The 27,268-nt window shown below is 41.7% G+C and overlaps 1 protein-coding gene across 1 annotated transcript in view; it reads left to right on the forward strand.

Moving 5' to 3' along the window:
* The window catches only part of LOC136886473 (probable sulfoacetate transporter SauU), a 91,416-nt gene that overhangs the window by 42,915 nt on the left and 21,233 nt on the right, over positions 1-27,268 (forward strand). The window lies entirely within an intron of this gene.

The raw sequence follows: 27,268 nt of genomic DNA on the forward strand, positions 1-27,268 counted from the left end.
AGAGGAACTGAAAAACCATTGTCACCACAGTTTCATATGGAAGTCTTTCTTCCATCTTGTATTCCTGGTGTTTATGCGTTTAAATATTTCTGTGCTTTAAACTTGATGGTTTGCTGAAATGGAGCTGAAAAAACTACACATCTCACTACTGCTGAAAGGGAGGTTTTTAAAAGACACTTGCAGGGAATTCCAAAATCAAAGACAAGAAGAATACGGTATTTTCTTGACAAAAAGGAAGTCTGTTGATATTTTGATCAACACCAACAAGAGAATATTGCCCACCTGGTGGCCGCGATGCTTAAGGCGTGGTTGGTTGAAACAATTTCACCATCGGAATGTAGGCGAGGTGGTAGACCATTTCTAGTCACTAGATTGCGTGCCAAAAGCCTGGACTCAGTTCCAAATCTCTCCGCAGTGCTCATATGGCGCTGTTGATGGTGATTCGTCCGTTGGATGGAGACGTTAAGCCTTGAGCAGATCACTATTATGTTATGTGACGATACAGGATTTCACGCTCTCCCTACCTCACTGCCATCATCCTTATCTCACACCGAGCCGCGCAGGTTGCCCATGGGCATCAAATAGAAAGACCCGTACGAAATAAGCCGAAGTTGTCCTGATCACTCGCAGCATTAAGAGCCAGACACTAAATAAACAGTTTCCATTTTCTATTAATTTTAAATTGATAGCTAATGTCAATTAAATGACTGAGAAATGTATATTTGCGATACATATTTCTCTTACTTCCATCGACTTACACAGGTCTTACGGTTACGATGGGATAGGACTGGGAAGTGACCACAGTTATAATTAATTTACAATCCCCAGCCTTTGCCTCGTGAGAAAATGTAAAACCACGGAAAACCATCTGCAGGGCTTGTCACAGTAGGATTCAAACCCACTATCTCCCTCAAACCGCGTAGCGAACACACTCGGTGTGTGGTGCATGTCGTCCATACATCAGTATGTTACACTGAACTGCCATGGAACTTACCTGGCAGTTTCCTGTGACAGGCAGGCAATAAGCTACGTTACTGGAGGAAGAGGCGATCCTCCTTGGTTTTGTTTTGCTACAACTGGTTCCAGTTCTCAGAAGAATTACCTCCAAACCGGTGTTTTCATGAAATCGAAGCCTCATTTTGAATTCATTTTCATTATAGAATTGAAAGTGATCCATAATATTTCGAAAATGCGTCACTGGAACGCAAATTTCTTCTGCCGTTTTCTCAAAATTGTCCTCCATTTTATAAGTTAAGACGTGGTCAAACCTGAATTATTTGAAGGGTTCTATGAATTTGATACAGTTCTACATATTTCATTGGATAATAAACACTTAAAAAACTACGAACTGCAAGTTCAGTTAGACTTACACGAATTATAGCGCCGGAATCTGGAATGAAGTCGATATTCAAGTTCGACTTGGACATAAGTAGGTAATTGCTTAATACGACCATGAATACCGGCGTAAGGTACGAATTTAACACGTGAAACTAATGTTATGCGTTTAAACATTCGTAATCTGAGTGGCGCTAGGAAATGTGATGTTGATCATCGTACGATGTCTATAATCTTCGGCTATCGTGAGGCATGACGAATATGTCGAGGTCAGATCTGGGAAGATGTCCATCAAACACGCAATTAAAATGTTCTTTAAGACAATGGAATGGGGACAGGCGGGTCTCGGCTATTGAGGAATTGCAGCAAGAAGGCCAAGTAATAATGAGAACGTCAATTGTCGTGATGCCAAGCACAGAGTAAAAATGCGTGCGTACTGCGGAACAGCTGATTCCCTGCTGACGTCACTTATCATCAAAGAGTTTCTCCAACAACCATTACTCAGAGTAGGCACTTAGAATTTATGTCAGCACAGGAAAGTGATAAAATTCTCTGTTACAAAAACAATCGAACTTTCCGTCTTTCTTCTGTCTCTCCGTATTCTGTCGCAACGGATTTGCATATCAGGAGTTGAAGAGTTCATGCTAGTGTGCGGAGCTGTGATTCCCAGCCTCACTCCGAACTACTGCCAGGACAATACCTCACATCTTCTAAAGCATAACAGTACCAGATATTGAGTGTTATGGTGATGACGATGATAATAATAATAATAATAATAATAATAATAATAATAATAATAATAATAATAATAATAATAATAATAATAATAATAATATGTAAGTTTCTCCATAAGGAAAAACATAGAATCATGGATATGTTTTGGGAACTGCAAGACGAGAGCGAATACAGATTCCTTGGTTGTTCTCGTCTTAGTAGTCTCTTACGACATGCAGGGGGACAGATAATGAATGAAACCGTTCACTCCACCCACAGGGGAGATAAAGAGTTCCGATAAATCGAAGGAAATACTTTTCTCTTACTTCCCCAGTGATCAGAATTTTTCTTTCTTTCTTTCTTTCTTTCTTTCTTTCTTTCTTTCTTTCTTTCTTTCTTTCTTAATCTGTTTACCCTCCAGGGTTGGCTTTTCCCTCGGACTCAGCTAGGGATCCCACCTCTACCGCCTCAAGGGCAGTATCCTGGAGCGTGAGACATTGGGTCGGGGTATACAACTGGGGAGGATGACCAGTACCTCGCCCAGGTGGCCTCACCTGCTATGCTGAAAAGCGGCCTTGGTCGGGGATGGGAAGATTGGAAGGGATAGACAAGGAAGAGGGAAGGAAGCGGCCGTGGCCTTAAGTTAAGTACCATCCCGGCATTTGCCTAGAGGAGAAGTGAGAAACCACGGAAAACCACTTCCAGGATGGCTGAGGTGGGAATCGAATCCACCTCAACTCAGTTGACCTCGCGAGGCTGAGTGGATCCCGTTCCAGCCCTCATACCACTTTTCAAATTTCGTGGCAGAGCCGGGAATCGAACCCGGGCCTCAGGGGGTGGCAGCTAATCACACTAACCACTACACCACAGAGCGGACGATGATAATTTTAATTAATATTTTCCCGTTAAAATTATTCGCCATTGCTTTGTTTACAGGTATAATACGTCGAACATAAACACGTCTTTCCGTCCACCAAAATGGCGTCGTTCTTCTATCCATATGGCGTACACTGTTGCCTGGTTACGATGTCCGATTTTTGTCCACGCGAAATTGCTTACTTTCGTCTGGAGCGTGGCATTGCGTGGTAATGAAACATGGACGATAATTCGCTCAGAAAGAAAGAGAATAGAAGCTTTTGAAATGTGGTGTTACAGAAGAATGCCGAAGGTGAGATGGATAGATCGAATTACGAATGAAGAGATACTGAATCGGATTGGTGAGAGGAGATCGTTGTAGCTAAATTTGACGAGAAGAAGGGAATAATGATAAGACACATCTTCCCAGGACCTGTGCAGTTGGTTTTTGAGGGAAGTGCAGGGGGTAAGAACGGTAGGGGTACACCAAGGTATGAATATGACAAGCAGATTAGAGCAGATGTAGGATGCAGCAGTTATGTAGAAATGAAAAGGTGAGCACATGATAGGGTGTCGTGGAGAGCTACATCAAACCAGTCTATGGACTTATGACTCAAACAAGAATTCCAGATCCCCAGATGAGGAGTTTAAGAGGACGATCCTTCGAAAGATAATGGGCCCCAAGACCGTGGCTAAACCATAAAGGTTACAAGGACGAGAGGAATTATATGAGAAAAACGAACGGCTGATAGAATCGATCAAGAAGCGACGACTCGAGTTCTATGGCCTCATATCTGGAATGGACGACAAGCAGCTGACTAAGAACACTTTCACCATACTCGATAGTAGACCTAACACATGTGATCAGTGGTTCAGGGAGGTGAGGAAGGACTAAATCGTGAAGACAATGTTAACAGAACCAAGTACAGAGACCAGAAGAAGAACAGCAGAAAGGAGACAGAGAATACGACGATACTGGCCTGCGAAAAAGACGTCTACAGAAATAATGACAATAGCTCTAAGCTCCACACCTGTTGTGGAAGAGTTGCGCTTCACGCAGAGCGCGATAATGGAAAGTCACGTCTGCGATGGAACAGAAGAAAATCGCGCAGCTGAGATTACGATAGGTGGCGTGCAGCGCACGTGGCGCTGGCTGCTATCAGCCTTGTTTAACAAAACTAAATAGGCCTTGACCAAGAGTAAAGAGCGGTAAGCATGGCCGCCGTCCGCACAGTCATTGATAACAGGAACACGTTTCAAAGAAGGGACAAAGCGCGCCAGAGCACTCTTTCCTGAGATATGCAAGAATCAGCTCGTAATTTGTTTCATTACTTGTAAACAATATATTAATGTTGAACACATTACTTAGCAGACAAAATAGGGTCCCCATACTAAGAAAAACGTGAAATTAAGCAATTTCCTCAGTTATGCCGGAAGTTGAAGGGCTAAAGGGCTCGGAAAGGTTTCAAATTTTGAATCTTGGATAGCTCCATCAAACTAAAAAATCAAATTTCGAAAATCACTCCCGCCCTAAATGCAGTTCCGGAAAAACTGCGTAAAATCACTTGTTTCTTTACTGGTTTTCTTTCTGATTCTTATCCTAGCCAAATTAACTTATTTACATAATCTATATATATATAAAATAACGTTTTGTCTGTACATTGCTCAGAATTTGAAAAGAATGGTATTTCTGTATCGGTCATGTCCGCAGTAACCAGAAAATGCACTTTTTACTTCTCCGTAATGTCTGTCTGTCTGTCTGTCTGTCTGTCTGTCTGTCTGTCTGTCTGTCTGTCTGTCTGTCTGTCTGTCTGTCTGTCTGTCTGTCTGTACACGCATCACTAGCAAACGGCCAAAGAGAATTTAATGAAAATCGGTATGCAATATCGGGGAATAAGTCGCTACAATCTAGGCCATAAATAATTTTATCCACGCTGATAGAAATGGTAGTTTAGGGGAAGGCGTAAAATTTAATTTTCAAATATTTATGTTTTTAGTAGTCCTATCTTCATAAAATTGGTATGCAAAGTCGAAGAATACGTCACTACAGTATAGCTTATGAATAATTTTATTCACGCTGAGTGAAATGGTAGTTTAGGGGAAGGCCTAAAGGTAATTCTCAAATATTTATATTATTAGTTATCGTATCGATAAATACTACATAACCAAATTTATAGAGAATTAAAGTTCCGACCATTTATGTCTTATACATTTTTACCGTACCGGCTATGATAACAAAGATATTCATGAATTTGTTATTCAATTGCTAAGTCCATATCAACGCCGAGCCATGAGAAAATGGGTTAACAGAATTTAATGAAAGTCGGTATATAGAGTCGGGGAATAAGAAACTACAGTCTAAGCTCTAAACAATTTTATTCATCCTGGATGAAATTGTAGTTTAGGAGAAGGTGCCTAAAGTGTAATTTTTAATTACAAATATTATTGGTCCTATCGAAAAGTACTATATAAAAAAGTTATAGAGAATAAAATTTCCTATCATTTATCTTTTATTCAGTTTTACCGTACCGACTATGATAAGAGTGGTGTTTCAGAGTCGGAAGAAAACGAAATGTGAAGGCGTATAATATCGAAAGTGCATAACATTGATCAACAATAACATTACATTGACCATTGTCTCTTATCCTGCCTCTCAACTCCAAGTATAACAGCCTGACTGAATATTGGCGGGAAATAGCCGAGAGGAGTTAGAAAACTTTCTTCTTTAGCATGCCATTCCTCTGGTCCATACATTTTCTGATACAGCTGGTACGTAACACACTGGTTCATCATAGTATTTCAGATATTCGATCGCTACTCTGACGCGCTGTTTCTTTGAGCAGTGTGCATACTTAAGGCAGAGCCTAACTTAGTAGTAGTAGTAGTAGTAGTAGTAGTAGTTGTAGGGCCTGGTCTAGAATAACAATTTAGGCATTTTCCGAATTATAACACCACAATATTCACTAAATAACTCAAAATTCAACTCTGAAAAGAGCCATTTCTTGAGAAAAGCTTCTTTCTCTTCACTTTTAATTAACTTCTACATTCAGTTTATTCCAAACTAGCAGTGAAGAGGGGGTTTCTCTTCTGGCTTGGAGGAAAAATTTGCCTTCAAGTCAGATAGATTTTTCCGCCGCCAGTGTAGTGAATTGATATTTTCCGACTCATCGGGTACTCCTAGGAAACAGAATAGTAATTGGGCATAGTTTTTGCCCTGGGAGTCTCCACTATTCGACCCTCTCCCCGCCGAAGAAAGCCGAAGAGTGTTCACAGATCACGGCTGTCTGTGGTTTGGTCATTCCAGGTCTGGAACTTTGGACTGTTAGATAGGCAGCGTAGTCCTGTTCGTTAAAAGTGAGAAAATGTGTGGTTTTTCATTTGAACGAGTATTTCGTAATATGAAAGCATTGCTTTTAATTGCGCCATTGCATGTTCATTTCAGTTGGGAAAACCACTAGCACAGTCTTTTTGAGGATGTAAAAAGGCATTATAATGAAAACATCCGAACCTGATTGTGACTGATGGTATGAAATTGGGTCTGCCATTACAGTGAAAATTCCCTCAGTCTTCATATGAGAAAAGATGTTTGGTGTCCTCCCGTCGCGTTTCTAGGGTAACGTTAAGAGCTATACAATTTAAGACAATCTTGCTCACAACATGTACACTACCTAACCTAGAATTATGTACACAATGTAGAATTCCGTAGCGAAGCACGGGTACATCAGCTAGTTATTTCTATAATGTGTTCCTTGGTTCAATACCCTCAAGCTTTTTTTAAAGAAATGTCCACACGGAATGTAGTTAATAAGGTCTTACATGAAACTCTGCATTGACTCACGTTAGCGCTCGTAATGATAGAAAAAAGCCTAACTGCTAATGTAATCGACCGGATAACTATGATTAAGGAAATGATTGTAATTTTCAAGAATACATAAAGAACATATTCTCATACTTTATAACATTTTATTTGCGTAAAATTCGTAGCTAATATCCCTGGGATGATTTCACATTGAGTTGCTTGCCTGAAGAGCTGTGGATTGTTTACATTGTGAAAGTCAACAATTCTATGATATTTACACGTAAGGGAAGAAGTATTTAGGTATATTTTATTGCAGAAAATGATGATGATGATGATAATTCTTGTTGTTTTAAGGGGCCTAACATGGAAGGTCATCGGCCCAGCAAAAAGTGAACAATACTGAAACTTAGTGGAAGTTGCATTATCGGGAAAATAATAAAATTATTAGTAAGCCTACTAACGTTTTCTTTCTTCTTCGATGGTAATGCTTGCAGTATGACTTCTTCAAAATTTATATATCGTAGCTTGCGGTTGAGACGTTTCGTTTGGAACTTATTCATTCTGTTGCATTCACCTGTAATGTCTTGCGGTTGATTATCGAGTTTTCACCACCACTCATCCACAGGCGCGAGAAGTTTCCGTGAGAAAAAAGTAGCAGAAATGGACCCTTCGGAGAAGTTAGCATAGCATCCTCTTTGGTGAATACTGTCTGTCTTTGCACATTGGATGTATTATAGCTGGTTTCTGCTCACTTGGCACCACTGACAAGAACATAGTACTGGTCATGTAAGGCTGTGCACTCGAAAGCAAACATCACCGCCGTATTCTCTTCTTTAATGGCTCATCACTGCTGCCAACTTGACTAGTTACATACTGAAATCACGAGACATAATCATCAACAAATTAACCTCAAATAAGTATCAATAATGGAGGTTCCCTTGTCCCAGTAAATGATCAACCAAAAAATTTATAATTAAGTTGCTTTTCAAACACAATGAGGAATTAAGGAAATAAACACTCTCTCTCATCCTCACTCAATTTAATGTTATATATTTATGCCTTTATTTTTATATATGCATTACTAAACCATATTCTTTCCACGTCTGTCTGGTGTAAATAATAATTCAGCTCTCTTCTTGAAATTTCCTGTTACTTGTCGGGCTAAAGAGAAACCACGCTGTATATATTACATTAAGTCGATAAGAATACACAAAGGCTAACTATGTAGACCGTACGATAGTTGTTGTAGGATTACTGAAGAGGGCTCTGCCATCTAAGTAGACCTATACATATTCCTTGACATCTCAACTCTACTATAGCTAATGCTTCATTGTTTTGCAATCTCACAGACATGAAATAAAAGTTACATTGAAGTCTTAAAATTAAAAGGTTGTGAGGTGCGGTATTTAATAATAAACCTGCAGAACGCCGGGTAGGCTTTAGATTTAATAGTTGTGACAAGACAAAGTTAGGTTAGCTTGATAACGAAATTTTCTTCCATTTCAATTGAACTGATCTTTATAGAGGAGGAACCGTTTCTTTCCGTTTCGAAGGAGTTCTTGCAGATTTTTCTTGCTTCATATACATCCTAATTGAATTCTATATGAAAGTACTGGACAAAATAAGACCGTATTAATAAAATGCTGCATTAGTCATTTAACCAGAAGAAGAAAATATGCTTTACTTTACTGCCGCAAATGTAACACTAGAGAGTTTCGCAATACGGCAGTGCCAGTACGTATCGTAGGTATAATCTGGAATGTCACGAAAAAAGTCATGACAACATAGTGCCAACCTGCAGGATTAACAGTAACAGTAAGACGTCTTATCGGCAAGTAGGGTCCATGAACTGTGTGGTTAGCGGCACTGAATCGAATCCAACAGTTGGAATATAACTACAGTACACTACCTTCAGTATTAACAGGGGAGAAAGAGTAACGTTGTACCCTTAGTATATAGCTTACATTGCAGTGAGTATACTAATGTTCTAAATTTGCCGAACAACATCTCAGTTAGCGTCGTCTAGCGGCGAGATTGTCAACTCGATGAGCCCAAGACTGCGGCTGCTCTCCAGGACAACGGCACATCTTATGCGGGAGACGTTCATTTCCGCTTCCGGAATGAGGTGGTACTCATAATTAACAACGTGCGATAAAAGCAGCTACACCAGCTGTTAATTTGTTGCTTTCTGTCGACCAAAAGAATATGCTGAAAGACTCTGCCTGATCCTGAAGTCCATGCCAGCGCCTGGCTCGCATAAGCATTCTTTTACTTCCATGAAATCCTTCAACGCACCACACACGCCAGAAATTACATTTTAGGAGTGTCCAGGCAAAACCAAACATGTCCCTCAGATCCAGACTTATAGGAAGAAACAAAAACGCAAAGTAGCAACTGGATATCAGCTATTGAATGTGACACTGTTCAAATATATTTTATTATTTTTATTTTTGGCAGAGAGAAGTTATTTGTGTAACTGCACAGATCAAAAATAAAAAATAACTAAATACTGTAACTGCACGTGTGGTTTGGTTTTACCCAAACCGCATGTGCGTATTTGTTTTTGCTTTAATTCTTGAGACTATGCTCATTTCGCCATATTGGATCAAACTCCAGAGCACTATTCTGTTCTCTCAGCGCTCAGGGAGCACATCTCGCTGCTGGGTGCTTGTTATCGAAATGAAAATCCACAGCCTGTTTCCAGTCATTCGACCGTGTCAGGAATGGAATGAATGAAGCCCCATCTAGCGGCGAGAATAGGCCTGTCGCACTCCTCTGGGGCGGTGATTAATGAATGACAGATGGAATGAAATGATATGGGAAAGTGTTGCTGGAATTAAACATGACAGGCCAAACCGGAGTACCGGGAGAAGAACCTGTCCCGCCTCCCAGCGGTGACAGGCCGGCGCGCTGCCGCCTGAGCCACGGAGGCTCATCTTATTATCGATATATCTCCCTTAATTTACATTCATCGACTAGGCTTATTTTATCGTTTGCCTTAAAGCTGAGCCTCTCTATCGGAACACATTCAAGGAACTGTTGACTTTTCCAGTTAAATATAAAATATATTTTCTACGATTTTTTTTTTTAGTTTAGAGAGAAATAATATAATGTGTGTCCACTTTAAGACAAGGAAAGGCCCGGCTGAGTGGCTCAGACGGTTGAGGCGCTGGCCTTCTGACCCTAACTTGGCATGTTCGATCCTGGCTCAGTCCGGTGGTATTTGAAGGTGTTCAAATACGTCATCCAAGTGTTAGTAATTCTGAGGGACAATCTTCTGGTATCTCTGCGTATCCGACGTATAAATAATAATATTATTACTGGACAAGAGAAGTTGACGAGTAAAAGCTATAAATATTCTACTAAGAATGATAATGCGATAGAATTGTCAAACCAAGAAAACGGTGGCTTATATTTATTTTCGAAAGACATAAATACGGCAAATTACAACGGGTGATGGAGTGATATGTAAGCTTGCATCGACAGCCTTGAAGATGCTTTTCCGTGGTTTCCCATTTTCACACAAGGCTGTATTTTAATTAAGGCCACGGCTGCTTCCCTCTCACTATCCTATCGTCGTGAAGAAACTAAGGTAATTTGAAGGTAGATAAGGATTATAACCTACAATAACGTACGTAAAGAAAAGCAGCTCAATTTGCTCTGGGACATTTCCGAGAAAGGAGTAGGGTTCGATACATAATATCGCAAACTTTGGGCTGAGAATACTTGTGAGTAAGGAGACGAGCTGCTCGACTAAGTGGTATGTTCCCAGTTGTCAGTGGAGAGATGACATCAGTAGACGCAGAAGTTTGAGTGGTGTCTTTAAAAGTAGGAAAGATCACAACATGAAGATAAAGCTGGAATTCAAGACAACACATTGGGTCAAATATTCGTTTATAGGAAGGGGAGTCAGGGATTGAAATAATTTACCCAAATTATTTAAAATCATTTACGAAACAACAGAAAGGAAATCTACCAACTGGGCGACTGCCCTAAATGCAGATCAGGATTGATTGATTGATTGATTGATTGATTGATTGATTGATTGATTGATTGATTGATTGATTGATTCTCTTACCTATCATTTAAAGTTAAATATTGTAACAGTAGGCAGAAAATATTACTAAATATGACTTGGGGTACGGATCAGGGTATATCGTTACAGAACCACAGCTGAATACTACTACTACTATACAGTTGAATGACAGTAACGATAATAAATATTAAAAAAATAAACATTTCACTTTGCTAAAAGCTAATGTTCATGAATATGTCTTAATAAATAAAACTCAAATATTAATAATGAACGATTTATTTCCATCATTTGACAGAGATTATACGAGACTATCATCTACACCTGATAATGTTATATCGAGAAGAACAGCAACTCTGCGTCAAAGGAACTCAACTTGTAGTCGCAGCATCTTTGGTGACCAAGGCCTACGGTAACGACTAATGTGACGTCACTACCGTGACGCATTTTGTCTCGATGGCCCACAACCATATTCATTTCCAATCTACAGGATTACAGACGCGGTTGTCACAGCTTTTGTCGTGGGGCTGAATCTTACTGCTATGGTAAAGTCTGTTGTTGCTTTGCCTGGATATATGCAATAATTGTTCGTCGTCAGCATGAACATTCCTTTTCTAGGTCGTGTCATCCATTAATACCTTTTAAAATAATTAATTATTCCTTGCTTCATCGCCGTGAGACATTTTAAAACCCTTCAGCAGGCCATGACAGATGTAACTGGACCACACATTAGCATGACAACCGGGAGAGTTTGGAAACAGACAAGTGGAGAACGACAACGCGCCAAGTCACGTGACGTCAAGGTGACTGCTACTGATAAAGCCAAGTGACTTTCTCTCGTATTTCCTCACCAGATCTCTTCCACCCGAAACGCATGTTTTCTGCGACTATCTACCTCGGTTGAACTACACAGTGGTGACTCTTTTTATAGGGATCTCCTGTCACGACATACAGGGGTTGGCTAGACTGATTTTCAGCAAATTCTTCCTTTCGATTGAGGTCCTGTGTGTTGTGAGAAATATGAACCATATATATATTGGAGAATCAAAATATGGCATCAAGGTCAACTGCCTTGCATTCGTAGATGACCTCGCGATCCTGTCTAGAAACACTGACACAGCTACAGAGCAGATACACTAAAGCAGAACTCCAAATTTCCTTTGAAAAAAATAAGTATATGACCAACATCACTTGAAGGCAGAGCAAGAGTTGACAGCTTCAAGTTGCTCGCAGAAATGGTACAGCTGAAAACTCGCCAGAGAGAAGATGGCCGCTGCTTTTCGTAGGACAAATGCTCTGTACAAGAGGAAAGCCATCCCAACACAGTGTGTCTGTATGCTAGTGAATGCCTCTTGGTGACAGGAATGTCAGAAGTAAGAGAAGCCGAGAAATCTGAGTGAAAGATCCTCTGCAAGGTAAAGCGTCCAGAAACCGTGGATGGCTAGTCTAGGTTACCAGGAAGGGGAGAAATATACCAATAAAGTGAAAGATTGATTGAGTCATTGAAGAAAAGAAGACTCAAAGTTTATGGACATCTGTTTAGAATGGACGAGAAAAGGCTGACAAAACAGATTTTTAAAACACTTGACAGTGGACCTAAAGTTTACGATAAATGGTTCAGGGAGGTAAGAAAGGATCTTCAACAGTCTGGATTAAATCGGGAAGAGACCCTAAACCGAACGAGATATAGTTCAGTGATCTAGAACTTCAGAGGCTTCCATGGCGAACAGAAATTGAATAGGGGATGGACAGAGGAAAAAGGACAGGCTGCGAGAGAGAAAATGGAAAGATTTTGGGCTGCAAAAACGACTTCCAGTAATGTGTGATTGTTGGTTAAAATTGATAATAATAATAATAATAATAATAATAATAATAATAATAATAATAATAATAATAATAATAATAATAATAATAATATAACAATTGCAAAAGGCCTATAGACTGATCTGGAACAGATATAACACGAAATCAATATCACGGAACGCAAAATTAAGTCATTACAACTCAGTCATCAAATCTGAATTACTATACGCCTCGGAAAACTTGATCGTTGGAGGAAGACCACTTATTAAAGACATAGAGAAACAGGTGAAGAAAATATTGAGGAAACATTTTGGTGCAGTTTACTCAGAGGTATTCTGGAGGAAACGGAAATCTCTGAAGCTTTATCAGCATTCTGAAAAGATCACCAACACCGCCAGAAAAAGGTGATTAAAGTTCTATGGCCACATTCTCAGAATGGAAAATGGCAGGATCCTCAACCTTGCTCTCTCAATAAAAGTCAAGAACAACTGGCTTACTAGAATAGAAATAGACAGTCAGGAAATTGGCATCCCACAGGAAATTGTTCAAAATCGCCTCCAGTTCAGAAAAATCAATCAATAACCATCATGTTGCTGAGAAATTGAATACCAGGACCAATAAATCAAGGACTGAAGGACGAAGTGTTCAGATGAAGAGATTTTGAGAGAAGAAAAAATCAACATCAGCTAAACAAGTTCTTTAAGAAGAATAAGATTATGATGATGATGATGACGCGATGATGATGATGATGATGATGTTCATACATCCTGGAACAACACAATTTTTACATTTCCACTACAAGTAATTTGGGGTACATGATTTCAGTTTGATCAGATCCATAACCGTCATCGGAAAGGTCAATGATATCTACGAAATCATTAATTCACGCACATTTCTTGGTTGAGCTGACCTAATTGGCACGTGTTCGTCGTGGTCATAATAATCGACAAGATCAATGACGCCAACAGAAGCGGCCATGAGTAAAACCTGCAATACAACTTCTTCCAGGTTCAAACCTCAATTGAGTTGCTCAATGGTGACTGTTTTTTTAAGGATCTCCTGTCACTTTCGTTCCATTAACACAGCAGATTAGAGAATCAAAACAGGTTATTAAGACGTCTCCTCCAACAAGGACGCCATACTGTTCCGACCCTGGCTTCTATTACCAAATCGTACTGGATCCATAATTTAACGGCTGAGCCAATCGTTTTAGCGCTGGATCTCGTCGAGTAATTGCTCAATACTTCTCACTTCTGCTCACACGTGGGCTCGTGTTCTTGCTAAAGAAATTCCACACTAAGCACTGCGAAGGCAGGTTCAGTGTTGAAAACACCGGTGCGTAGAATTCTTGATAGCAGCGGTTCGAAATACGCTGACCATACGGCTTAGTACCGTCTTCTCAGCAATATCAATGAGAGGGCGCAACTATTATTATTATTATTATTATTATTATTATTATTATTATTATTACGAGGGAGGATCAAAAAGTAAGTTACACTTCCAACTTATGGCCATTTTTGAAACCACCTGCACAGAAGCAACGCGGCTATGACAACAGACAATGTAAGTTCACTTTTCCTCATAGTCCCCAACAGACTGTAAACATTTCTCGGAACGGTCAACCAACTTGTCGACCACGCAAATGCTGGGATGGTACCTAACTTAAGGACACAGTCTCTTCCTTCCCTCTTCCTTGTCTACCCTTCCGATCTTTCAATCCCACTACAAGGCCCCTGTTTAGCATAGCAGGTGAGGCAGCCTGGACGAGGTACTGGTCCTCCTTCCCAGTTGTATCCCCAACAGAATGTCTCACGCTCCAGGACACTGCCCTTGAGGTGGTAGAGGTGGGTTCCCTCGCTGAGTCCGAGGGAAAAACCAACCCTGGACGGTTAACGGATTAAGAAAAAGAGAAATTATTATTATTATTATTATTATTATTATTATTATTATTATTATTATGCAGACCCTCCGGTAAGGGTGAACCCGCCTGCCGTGTGTAGGAAACTGTTCTGTCTCGTGTATGAGTAGCAGGAGTGCTGGGTAGAGCAAAAACCCGGTCCCCGAGACAATAAATTAACTGTTGATGATGAAAAAGTCCGAGAATCGAACCCGGAGCCTAGAGGACCAAAGGCCAAGGAGTTCAGCCATAGAGCCTGACACAAGGTGTGAAAAGTTCGGGAAACACGGACGTCGCCTCCGGGGTATGCAAGCTGGTACGACAGCACGGCAGTGGCGCTAGCCTGCTAACCAGGCGGAGTGTTCCACAAAGTACGCGTCTCCTTGGCAACGGAACACAGAACGGAAAAACCTGCCAGCCTGAACCCACGTCATTCATTATCGAGCATCGTGTATAACGGACCAGTCAGATAGCGTTATTTGGTCTATACTTCTGATTGAGGTATTAAGAGTACTGGCTAGAAATACATGGGGGTCTTGAAAAGCGAGAAAAGGGATAGGAAAGATGAAAGTCTAGAATGATGCCAGACTCGGTTCCGTCACCGTGACTGAAAGCAGGTTATGAGCCTCCACGCAATAATAATAGTTTTACGTCCCATTACTGTGTTGGGAGACGCTAAAGTGCTGGAATTTCGCCCTGAAATTATTTTTTTATCAGGTTGAAGAAAGATGCGAGTCCATTTGTACTTTTAAAACGATAATCAGTAAAAAACACTCTGCCGACAAAGGTGAGGGTATTTCAACAGCTTGAGATAGAATGGAACCCGCGACCTCGGCATCTTCGAAAACCGTACAGGTGGTTAGTGAGACGTAAAAGAATGGGATTTTTTTCTTTTTCGCCATGCATGGACCACGCTTGTCAGTCTTTGCATTAGTTTTCATCGTCTCTACCAGTGAATTTCTTTCTCTCGTTCTGTTCTTCGGAGTGGCTCCTCCTCCGTCTCCTAGAAACCTGACTAGTTGCGTAAATAGATCCCTGTCCATTGTGTCTCCTCGTCTTAGCCAGCTCCGTTATTTTCATTATTTGCGAATAAGACTTCGCACAGTACCTAGAGGCGTGCATATGCCTTCCTCTGTCCCCTTACTTCTTTCATTCTTTTACTGTGGGCTTCCTTTCTGTATTCTGTTCCAGTCTTCTTCTTTGGTCTTTCCTCTTGGTCAACTTGTCATCTCTGAATTTTGGATCTGGAGATTACCGTATTTTGAACATCCGCTGGTGTAATTCCTGTCTGTTTCAAATCGGTTTTCATTTCGACAATCCGTTTCATTGTGTCTCTGTTAGCTTCACTCCTGTTTTCATAGAATTCCTGTATTTGTTTTCTAAGTCTTTCTGGATGCATTCTTTTAATATGATCATAGAATCTTAGCCTGCGTTTTCTAATATCACTGTGAATATTTCTGTATTATCTGATTTCCTGTCTGCCTCTACGACGGTGTTGTCCGACGGCGAGTTCTAGGCCTAGAGGTTTTCTTATGATTTTGCGTTCGTTTTTCTCAGTGTTTTAAATGTCTCATTTCCTGTTATTAGTGTCTCTGAACCACTAAGGCATTCTGGTTTAACGGCTCTATGGTAATGCCTTACTTTTGTGTGCTTGGAGATACATTATTTTATTGTAGACATTTCGGCTAGATCGGTATGCAGTTTCTCATCTTTTGGCATCTAATTTCATTGGCTTTTGTGTCGAACGCATTTTCTTGAATTGTTTCACCAATATACACTGACTGACAGAGCAAATGCAACACCAAGAAGGAGTGGTTCGAAAGGGGTGAAAGTTGGGGAAAAAACAGAGACGGCACGGACGAATAATTGATGTTTATTTCAAACCGATATGCAGGTTACACAATGCGCACGGCATCGACTCAGTAGGATGTAGGACCACCGCGAGCGGCGATGCACGCAGAAACACGTCGAGGTACAGAGTCAATAAGAGTGCGGATGGTGTCCTGAGGGATGGTTCTCCATTCTCTGTCAACCATTTGCCACAGTTGGTCGTCCGTACGAGGCTGGGGCAGAGTTTGCCAACAGCGTCCAATGAGATCCCACACGTGTTCGATTGGTGAGAGATCCGGAGAGTACGCTGGCCACGGAAGCATCTGTACACCTCGTAGAGCCTGTTGGGAGATGCGAGCAGTGTGTGGGCGGGTATTATCCTGCTGAAACAGAGCATTGGGCAGCCCCTGAAGGTACGGGAGTGCCACCGGCCGCAGCACATGCTGCACGTAGCGGTGGGCATTTAACGTGCCTTGAATACGCACTAGAGGTGACGTGGAATCATACGCAATAGCGCCCCAAACCATGATACCGCGTTGTCTAGCGGTAGGGCGCTCCACAGTTACTGCCGGATTTGACCTTTCTCCACGCCGACGCCACACTCGTCTGCGGTGACTATCACTGACAGAACAGAAGCGTGACTCATCGGAGAACACGACGTTCCGCCATTCCCTCATCCAAGTCGCTCTAGCCCGGCACCATGCCAGGCGTGCACGTCTATGCTATGGAGTCAATGGTAGTCTTCTGAGCGGACGCCGGGAGTGCAGGCCTCCTTCAACCAATCGACGGGAAATTGTTCTGGTCGATATTGGAACAGCCAGGGTGTCTTGCACATGCTGAAGAATGGCGGTTGACGTGGCGTGCGGGGCTGCCACCGCTTGGCGGCGGATGCGCCGATCCTCGCGTGCTGACGTCACTCGGGCTGCGCCTGGACCCCTCGCACGTGCCACATGTCCCTGCGCCAACCATCTTCGCCACAGGCGCTGCACCGTGGACACATCCCTATGGGTATCGGCTGCGATTTGACGAAGCGACCAACCTGCTCTTCTCAGCCCGATCACCATACCCCTCGTAAAGTCGTCTGTCTGCTGGAAATGCCTCCGTTGACGGCGGCCTGGCATTCTTAGCTATACACGTGTCCTGTGGCACACGACAACACGTTCTACAATGACTGTCGGCTGAGAAATCACGGTACGAAGTGGGCCATTCGCCAACGCCGTGTCCCATTTATCGTTCGCTACGTGCGCAGCACAGCGGCGCATTTCACATCATGAGCATACCTCAGTGACGTCAGTCTACCCTGCAATTGGCATAAAGTTGTTGCATTTGCTCTGACAGTCAGTGTATTTAAATCGAGATATTCTTATTGTTTGTTGCAGGTCATGTTTTCTGTCTTTTCAAAAGATATCTGAAGGCGGAATTTTTCCGCAATTTCTTTGAGGAATTAAATCGGATTTTGGGTAGTTGAATTATTATTATTATTATTATACCACTTCATCGGTAATATTCAAAACTTTTTACATGATCCTGAACAGAGACGTTGTCAGATCACAATTGACTGGATGGTTTGTGAGACTTCTTACCAAAAAGGTTTTCCTCACACCAAACGACGGACCTCTATAAACAATTACTGAGCGAGAAGATCACACAGTTGGGCACATTTAAATGTATTCTCTTTGTGAATGATATGATCAGAAGGTCATATCGGTTCCTTCGTCTAAAATACTTCTTATTCCTGACTGGAAACTACAAGCTGTAAACCCGATAACAAACAACAATGGCCACGTCTTCTCTGGCATCGCTCATGAATCCCCTCTGGCGTGCAGTAAAACATTTAGTGGCAACGCTGCATTCTTCTTCTTTTTCTACAGCAGCGGCCATCCCAATTGTACTAATGCACTATTCATAGGAGATCTTGACTTTGGTTACGTGAAAGGATCTGTGTGGCAGTGAATTCCAAAGCCTTACAGACACAACAAAAAAGTGGTTCAGGTTTATATAAGAAGATAATAGATGCAGTTCTCTTGATGTGTTTATTAAATTGGTAGTTCTTAACGTTATCGGAGTTGATACTATCTGCAACAGACTGGGCGGAGTCCCGTTGGTAACAGTGACTCATGCCTTTCTCGGTACAGAAAAACAAACTTCAATTCGTGTGCACAATGTTAAAAGTGTTGTGGATATCAGTTTAGACAACCTTCAATATAACGTTACACTGGTGGTCGTGGTTGCTTTTAATGGGAAAGTCTGGAAAATACGCACAGGAGGCGCAACCAGCTTGATGAAATCAAGACCGACTCCAATTCTCAAACCGCAATGCTATTCTCGATGTCGAATCGTGTAGCCGGATATGTTGGAAACGTGGGTTTGTTGTTTTCGTATGCAGTCGGTGTAATTTCATGAAAGATGACAATAAATATTCGTTTATTTGTAAACTATAAGTGTGTGAGTGCATTTATATGAGTCAGTGGACACTTAGAATTTGTAATTATATGCAGTAATGTGAGAATATGCTTGTTTTGATCGTGTTGTGAGCCGAGTTAAAGTCGAACTACGGAAATACCTCTCGTATTATTAAGTATTCTAAAGAAAACAGTACACCATTAAAGACAGAAGTGGATTAGGAGTATATATCGTAATTATTTCCGAGTCGATGACAAAACAGTAGTGTGCATACGTCATTTTCAAAATAAGTCTGAGGTTTTCTAATTCCAAATGGTGAACCTAGTCGTATCCCTCGAAAAAACTATTCATTTAGATAGATGATAATTGATATGGTGATGTTCCTTCAGTGTTTATGTGCGTCAGAGTGTCGAGTGATTTAGATCAAGTATATTTTACAAGAATCTGTCTTTGCCTGCGGAAAAGTTTGGTCTATCTTAGAAGTGTGAGAGGTGGAGCAATCTGTACACTGTATTCATGCTGCGGTTATCTGTTGGCAAGGAAACTACACCAAATTGAAGCTTGTCCATGTGGGTTAAAGACATCAATGTTTAGAATCAATAGAGTCTTTGCACTTATGTTCTTCAATGGGTAAATATGTTTAGACTCTGAACGTTTTATTACTAAGTTTACCGTCATTGTGTGAGGTGCTGCTGTGCATATGTCAGCATACGTTTTAAGAGTTTCCAGAAAGGAAAGCTTAGCATCAGCAGGAAAGTTTATTGGGTTAGCATTATCACTTCGAGTGTACTTCTCTTTAATTGGGTGCTGAACATTAGAAATTGTCCACCATTTCGAAACTAAGGCAACACGTTATATTCCACAGTCCTCACGAGAGTGAAAAAATTGAGGAATTTTGCACCTTTAATTGATTTTACACTTGCAAACTACTTACTCTGAAACAGTTATTTTAAATATATTTGTTTAGGGACCGTTAAAGTCCTCATATGTTACCGGAACGGAGTGCATAATGGCTACGATAGCAATGCATTTAGGTGGAGTACAGGAACTCTCCCGGCATTCGCCTTAGAGCGGCAGAGTCAGGTCAGTCCCGCTAGCCGCTATCCTGTACTTACTCTGCAATATCTCTGAGTCAAGCCAGCAACATGCGGGTACCCCACATCTGTCGGTTTCTTGGTGGCACCTCCTCAAGGATATAATGTTAATCATACATCGCAGTTTCATTAATTTCTTTTTACTGTTTTGCACACATCAAGGTAACCCGCTATGCTACTCGTAAACGTAAGTATTTTTTGTTAGTCTCAACAAGACTCACCTTGAGCTAAAGCGCATGTGCTCACACAATTATGCAAGGAAGTAATGAGTTTGACATTCAGACGAACTTTGGTTTAGATAAAAATATTTGAATAAATTGTTTGTCATTAACTGATTACTTCCTGCAATCCACGGTGAACAAAGAGAACATGTATTAACGAATCAGTCAATCAAAACTGCTGTCGCCTAAGTGGCAGCTTCGCTATGAGTTGTTTACCTCGTCCTTTCTTAAATCAGTTCAAAGAACTTGGAGCCTGGTAAGTTATTTGATGGTTTCTGAGCGAATTTCGACAAAGAGGTAAAGGCTGACTGTTTTCCAACATGAGTGCGGTAATAATAAGCTCACCAGACAAAAAATTAATCACCCTTCGAGAAGGCATCACTTAATACTGTAAATCCGCCTCTGGAGTTGATAACTCGCTTGGAACGTCACATCCAGGTTAAGCCATTCGATGAGAATTTGATCGCGCAATTGCACCAAATTGCGGGGATGCTGATGTCAGGTTTTTACCCGCTGTTCCAACACCTCCCATTGATATTCAATGGGGTTCAAGTCAGGTGACTTTGCAGGCCAATCTACGTGTAGCAGGGTGAAGGAGTGTTCCTAAAACCAGTCACACATGCGTCCATCCCAATGAACGTTGCTGTTGTCAACTTGAAACATCTGGTATCAACAGCATACTGATCATGCAGATGAAAGGCAACACCTGATCATCCAGAACGTTTAAATAAACTTGCTGGTTCATGTTAGTGGTCACCTCCGTAAGTGGCCCCAATCCATGATCCGAAAAGCAGCTCCAAAACATCACAGAACCTGACATTGTACACATCAAGGATGAAATGCTTCATTTGGCCTTTGGTGCACTTCTTCGTCGTGCGTCATTGGAATACAGAGAAAAACGTGATTCTTCAGACCACAGTCAGCTACTGTGCACGTTCGATGATTTCTAGTCCATTGAATTTGCGCAGCTTTGTGTGCCTGTGCGAGCAGTGACCTGTTGCGAGGTGACCACCCCCAAGTGTTCAATGTCTGCAGCAATTCCTGTCGGGCTTGGAAGCGATTTTGATTCACAAGCAGTGAAACGCATCTCTCAGTCATATTGTTTTCCGAGCACAATTCTGACGTCGTGTTTCGTTGCCATGCGTAGTACACTACTGCTTGTAGACACGTTGAGCAGTCCGCTGGCAAACACCAACAAATCCAGCAACTTCACACACCGTATGGCCATGGGCACAGCCAAACACGATCGCTCATTTTTGACACTCTGTCACATTCTTACATCTACCCATGTTGACGCACACTGTCCGCTTGAAACATGGGTAGATGTAAGAATGTAGAGGCAGTACGCGTGCGGTTGAGCAGAGGACTTTTTGTCCGGTGAGCTTAGTTTTTGAGATTTTATTCAATACCAAAGAATAAAACTCTCACCAAAGGAACAATATTACACAAGTATTACTATTAAAAACCATTTAGTGTTTGACGACGCACTAAGAAAGTAACAGACACTGAACAGACTGCCAGACTGAGGAATACGCGCGCCAACCGGGTAAATCATACCTCAGAGTCCATGACGTTGGCAAAAATACATATACCCCTGCTACCCTTCCTCACAGCACCTGCAAAGTCTCCACTACTTAATTTGGCGCTGTACAAATCAGCTAGCTGCAATGAACAACATTTTGTGCGTATTCCCACGAATAATTTTGTTAGTAATGAAAGAAAATAAGGAAAGAATTCGCTGATAAGACAACAATACTTATATAAATTGCTTTATGTTTTTAATAATTCCTAGCTTCAGCCGACTGAAATAGAATAAAAATATAATGCTTTGTCCAGAAAGTGGGGGAGGGGGGTGCTGTTACATGTAAACCGGTATCTCGTTATTCGCGATGAAACATTGATGACTCTTCAACAAGCCGTAACAAGGTGAAGGTGGTTTTCACGTTCGTACTGGGAATACGCAAGAATCGATTACAAATACAGCGTGACAGAGGTTCAAATTTCCCAGTACGAATATAATTACATTTCTTGTAGCTCCGGTACAGGCCAAGAAGAAATCAAGCAGCACTATCGTATTTACAGAAAGTTTTAGCAGGAAGTGTAAACGTGTGTTTGTATGGTACTCATAAGAACAACCTTACATAAATTAATGATTACAGACACATAAATGACTTACTGATGCACAGTTGTACATTAGGGGGGAGACCTAGAAGTTATGTTACTCTTGTTACATGACAGAACAGCGGGTTACATAACCAAAACACGCGGATTCTAGTTCATCTCACTTGTCAGAGAATTTCAAGATAAGTCAAGAAATTAATTTTCTCAGGGGAATCATGTTTTCGATTCGAAACTACGAAATCACCGATTCACCAAGTGTTGTCGTACCATTCTGCGTTACATGAAACAGATTTTTTAAATAAAAGAGTAGCTGGATTTTGTTTATTTCAAAAAATGAATAAAGTATCTGCTTTGGACCGTGAATGAAACAAAAAAGGCCATGAAGCTCCTTGGAGGGGTGGAAGATAAAGCCTTCCACTCTGTCCATAACCTCGGGACTTGATGGGGTAGAGTGGTCAGCTGCACGCCCCGCCGCCTTGGCTGTAGACTGAGTTAACCTCAGGACCATATGCACCTCCGAAATTGGAAATCTCGTTTCTTAAATTGTACGACTTCCTGGCGGGAATTGAAGCCACGTCCTTTCGACTGAACTGAGCACGCCTTTACCGCCCTTCGTGACTGAAACTGACTTGTCTTTTTTGTTCCTTTCTTAATCTGTTTACCCTCCAGGGTCGATTTTTCCCTCGGACTCAGCGAGGGATCCCACCTCTACCTCAAGGGCAGTGTCCTGGAGCGTGAGACTTTGTGTCGGAGGAGGCCCAGGCGGCCTCACCTGCTAAGATGAACAGGGGCCTTGTAGGGGGTTGGCAAGATTCCAAGGAACAGACAAGGAAGAGGAAAGGAAGCGGCCCTGGCCTTAAGTTTGGTACCATCCCGGCATCTCACTCGACGAGAAGTGGGAAACCACGGAAAATAATAGCTGAGGTCGGAATCGAATCCCTCTCTACTTCCGCGGCTGACTGGACCCCATTCCAGTCCTCGTACCTCTTTCCAAATTCCGTGGCACGGCCGGGAATCGAACCCAGGCCTTATCACACTAACTACTACGCCACAGAGGCGGACGAATGTGGTATCGCTAATTGATATTCTCGCTGCTTCATTAGCCAATTTATCAACCTGTGCGTCTCCTTCTGACTTCCACTGCACTCCTTTACGTTTGCTGTCTTGTACTCCATCTCCAAGATTGTGTCCATGTCATTTACCAATTTCTCCAGATCTTTTTACAAACTGCATTCCATGAGCTAAATTGGCTTAAACTAAACCAGCGCCGTAGTTATCAGTTGTGCTTCCAGTCCACAAACTAATATAAGAGCACACAGTCTCTTATCTAACAGATTCTTTCCAGTTGCTCCTAACCCTTCATAACATCCCGACCAGAGCTGCAGCTACACTAACCCTCAAAATACCGAATATCAGCTCCACCCTCTAAAATAATTATTTTTGTCAGTGCAATTCGAACACGGAATTCGTTACCCAGTGACCTAAGGGACGCCCTATCTCAATCGGTATTTAAAAACAAATTTGGCAACGATACTTGCGGATCAAGTTGAATGTAATACACGAATTCTGTTTTCGTGTTTTGTTATTTAATTCCGTGTGTCGCTAGGTTTTACTGAATTTGTTTTATTGATGCATTAGAGCAATTCTTATTTATTGCTGGACTCTTTTATATACGTTTCTTTTTCTTTCCTTTAATGTGTTTTTATAACTATTACTGTAGAATTATAGTGCATGTGTAATATATTGTTTAACTATATGTACATTATAAAACATGGTCTTGAAGAATAGCAGACTCCATTGCCTGAGTCATGCCATGTCAATAAAGGCATAAATAAAATACTAATATCACAGACTTTGATTTCCTGTTCCATACAAGCATTGACAATAAGATCTTTATCAGAAATGTAATGGCCTCGGCCGATATCCGCTGGAAGTGACGAAGTGAGAGGCCCGTTTTTCATCGTCAAGGAACAAGGCCGTCTGAGAGAAGACAAGTTAGAAGCTGCCAACGACGGAACAAGCGCCATTCAATTGAAAGTGAGCTTCGAAGTTCCTTCTCGGTTTTTTGCCCAGTATTACGTCACATGAAGGACAGGAACAAATGAAGAGAAGTTGTTTCTTTGGGCTGCAGCAAGACCAACTCCAATCCTCTGACCGCACCATAGAAAAAACATGGCGGCCCTAAAGTCCGACCGCTGGTATTGGCTAACAGTTACACCAATGGTAGTAATTTAATATGAGAAATGTAACATTGTGAGCCTCCGAGGCTCAACCGTCCTCTCACTGCTGGGTTCCGTGGTTCAAATTCCGATCACTGAACGTGAGATTTGTGCTCGACAAAGCGGAAACGGCAGGTTTTAAAGTTGAAAACATGCCTTAGCAGACAAAGTAGGGGTGCCCATCTACCTCAACTGTGGCAAAAGTTGATGGCGCAAAGGGCCCGGAACGGTTTTAAATGGCTCTATCAAACTAAAAACACAAATTTCGAAAATTGCTTGTTTCTTTACTCGTTTAATTTTTGATTCAAATCCTAGCCAAATGAACTTATATATATATTTCTTTCTGTAATGTGTTCCTGTGTTCCACAGTGAATGTAGTTGTAAGGTAAGCTCCCGTAGTGCAGCGAACGTCACACGCTGACGTGAACCATCACTCCCCGTTTTGACGTGCTCGAGTTGACAACAGCGCCGCCAGCGGTCTTCAAACTCGTCACCAGAGACCTTCTATATGCCCATATATTAACATATGGATCAGAGACTTGGACTGAGAGTAAAATTCAGGCCAGTGAGATGAAGTTCCTGAGGAGTACGGTAGGGAAGACAAGGAGAGACAGAGTAAGAAATGTTGAGGTCATAAAAGAGTTAGGGGTAGAAAAACTGAGTGATCGGATGGAGAAGAATAAATTGAGATGGTTTGGACACGTTATAAGGATATAGGAGGGAAGGATACGTAAACAAGTGTTGGAGGTTAAGATAGAAGGAAAGAGGCAAAAGGGAGTCTGTCCAGAATAGTATTAAAAAAAGAAGATTCTACTGGAATGCAACTACTGAAGAGGAGTGGTGGAAGGAGAGGCAACACCCCAACCTGACAGGAGCTCGACAAGGGGAAATGAAAATGATGATGATGATGATGATAATTTGTGTAATATTATCTGCAAGTTATTTTCACTTAACGTGTGTGTTGACCTGTCCAAATGTAACTAGACGTCATCCGAAATACAGACAGCGCTCCTACATTCATCCTCAATATTTAAGCAATATAAGGCGAAAACATCCAGTACACGGGACAACAGAGTGTTCACTTATCCTCTTCCTTGCAAGCTTTTGACCTTAAAGTTTATGCCATTAAATTTAATGCATAGAACTGATGGATGCGTTCTCGAACATTGTTCTAAAGCCAGTTATAACCTTCATAGATTTTTTCAATCAGCTATAACCTTTCATTCCTGTTATTTTTGTGAGTTCTACAGCGAAGGCCACACAAATGTTCTTTCACCATGTAATTTTACGTTATAAATTAAACAGTAAAGAATATGCTAGCTAGATCTTATCTCGAAACCAGTCATTCGTTGCCAAGAATGCAAGCATGGCCCTCTTGGGCGGCGGAGCGTGGCGGGTCTGACAGAAGGCGACAAATTGCAACAAGGATCGTGTGAGAAAGACATCCACCACCCAAGTTCACCCACACTGAAACGGCAACAGATCGCTACCAACACAAAGGAAAAAATCGAGACAGAACTTGACACGTGGCTCTGAGCTTGCATTCGGGGGACGGTGAGCTCGAACCCAACCGTCGGTAGAGTCGAAAGGAAAACCGGCCAACCAAGATATATCACTGCCTCACAACCTTACTGTTTCTCCCCTGTTAATACTGAGGATAGTGATTTATAGTTATTTTCTGACTATTGGGTTCGATCGAGTGTCGCTAACCACACAGTTTCGGGACCCTACTCGCCGATACGACGTCATTAAGTCACTGTTAATCTGTCAGGTTGGCACTACATAGTCATGGGTTTTTTCCTGTCTTGAGAGATTATACGTATTGCCACTGTCGTATGGTGAAAATCACTACATTTACATTGGCGGGTATAATTAAAGCATATTTCTTTTTTCTGTCGGATTGTAAACTTATGTCCGTAATACTACGTAAGTAGAACTGTGGCATGCTTGAAAATGCATTAAATAACGTAGTTCGTGTGAAATGACAAACGTAGCATTTTATCAATACGGTCATATTTCGTCCAATTCGTGTGTACAGAATAAATTAGGATGTATAAGAAGCGCAAGAAATACCTGCAGGAACTCTTCCGAAAGGAAAGATCTCTATAAAGATCAGTTCAAGTGAAATGGAATGAAATGTCATTATCTACCTAACTTAACCTAATCTTGTCTTCTCTCCACTTTGGTACGGTGTGCAGACTTAGCCTTTGTGTATTCTTATTGACTTACGGCAGATGTGCATGTAATATATTGGCTTATGTGTATTATTACAGCGTGGTTTCTCTTTAGTCCGACAAGTAATTATAAAATTCAAGAAGGGAGCTGAATTATTTACATCAGGTAAACCCCAAAGACATAGTTATAGTAGCCTATATCAAAATAAAAAATACAGAAATATATAACATTAAATTGAGTGAGGGTCAGTGAGAGTATTTCTTTCCTTAATTGAACTTGAACCGCCTCTGTGGTGTAGTGGTTAGCATGATTAGCTGCCACCCCCGGAGGCCCGGGTTCGATTCCCGGCTCTGCCACGAAATTTGAAAAGTGGTACGAGGGCTGGAACGGGGTCCACTCAGCCTCGGGAGGTCAACTGAGTAGAGGTGGGTTCGATTCCCACCTCAGCCATCCTGGAAGTGGTTTTCCGTGATTTCCCACTTCTCCTCCAGGCGAATGCCGGGATGGTACCTAACTTAAGGCCACGGCCCCTTCCTTCCCTCTTCCCTGCCTATGCCTTCCAATCTTCCCATCCCTCCGCAAGGCCCCTGTTGAGCATAGCAGGTGAGGCCGCCTGGGCGAGGTACTGGTCATACTCCCCAGTTGTATCCCCCGACCAAGAGTCTGAAGCTCCAGGACACTGCCCTTGAGGAGGTAGAGGTGGGATCCCTCGCTCAGTCCGAGGGAAAAACCGAACCTGGAGGGTAAACAGATGATGATGATGAATTGA

The sequence above is a fragment of the Anabrus simplex genome, chromosome X, assembly GCF_040414725.1.
Source record: "Anabrus simplex isolate iqAnaSimp1 chromosome X, ASM4041472v1, whole genome shotgun sequence".
NCBI classification, from domain to species: Eukaryota; Metazoa; Arthropoda; class Insecta; order Orthoptera; family Tettigoniidae; genus Anabrus; species Anabrus simplex.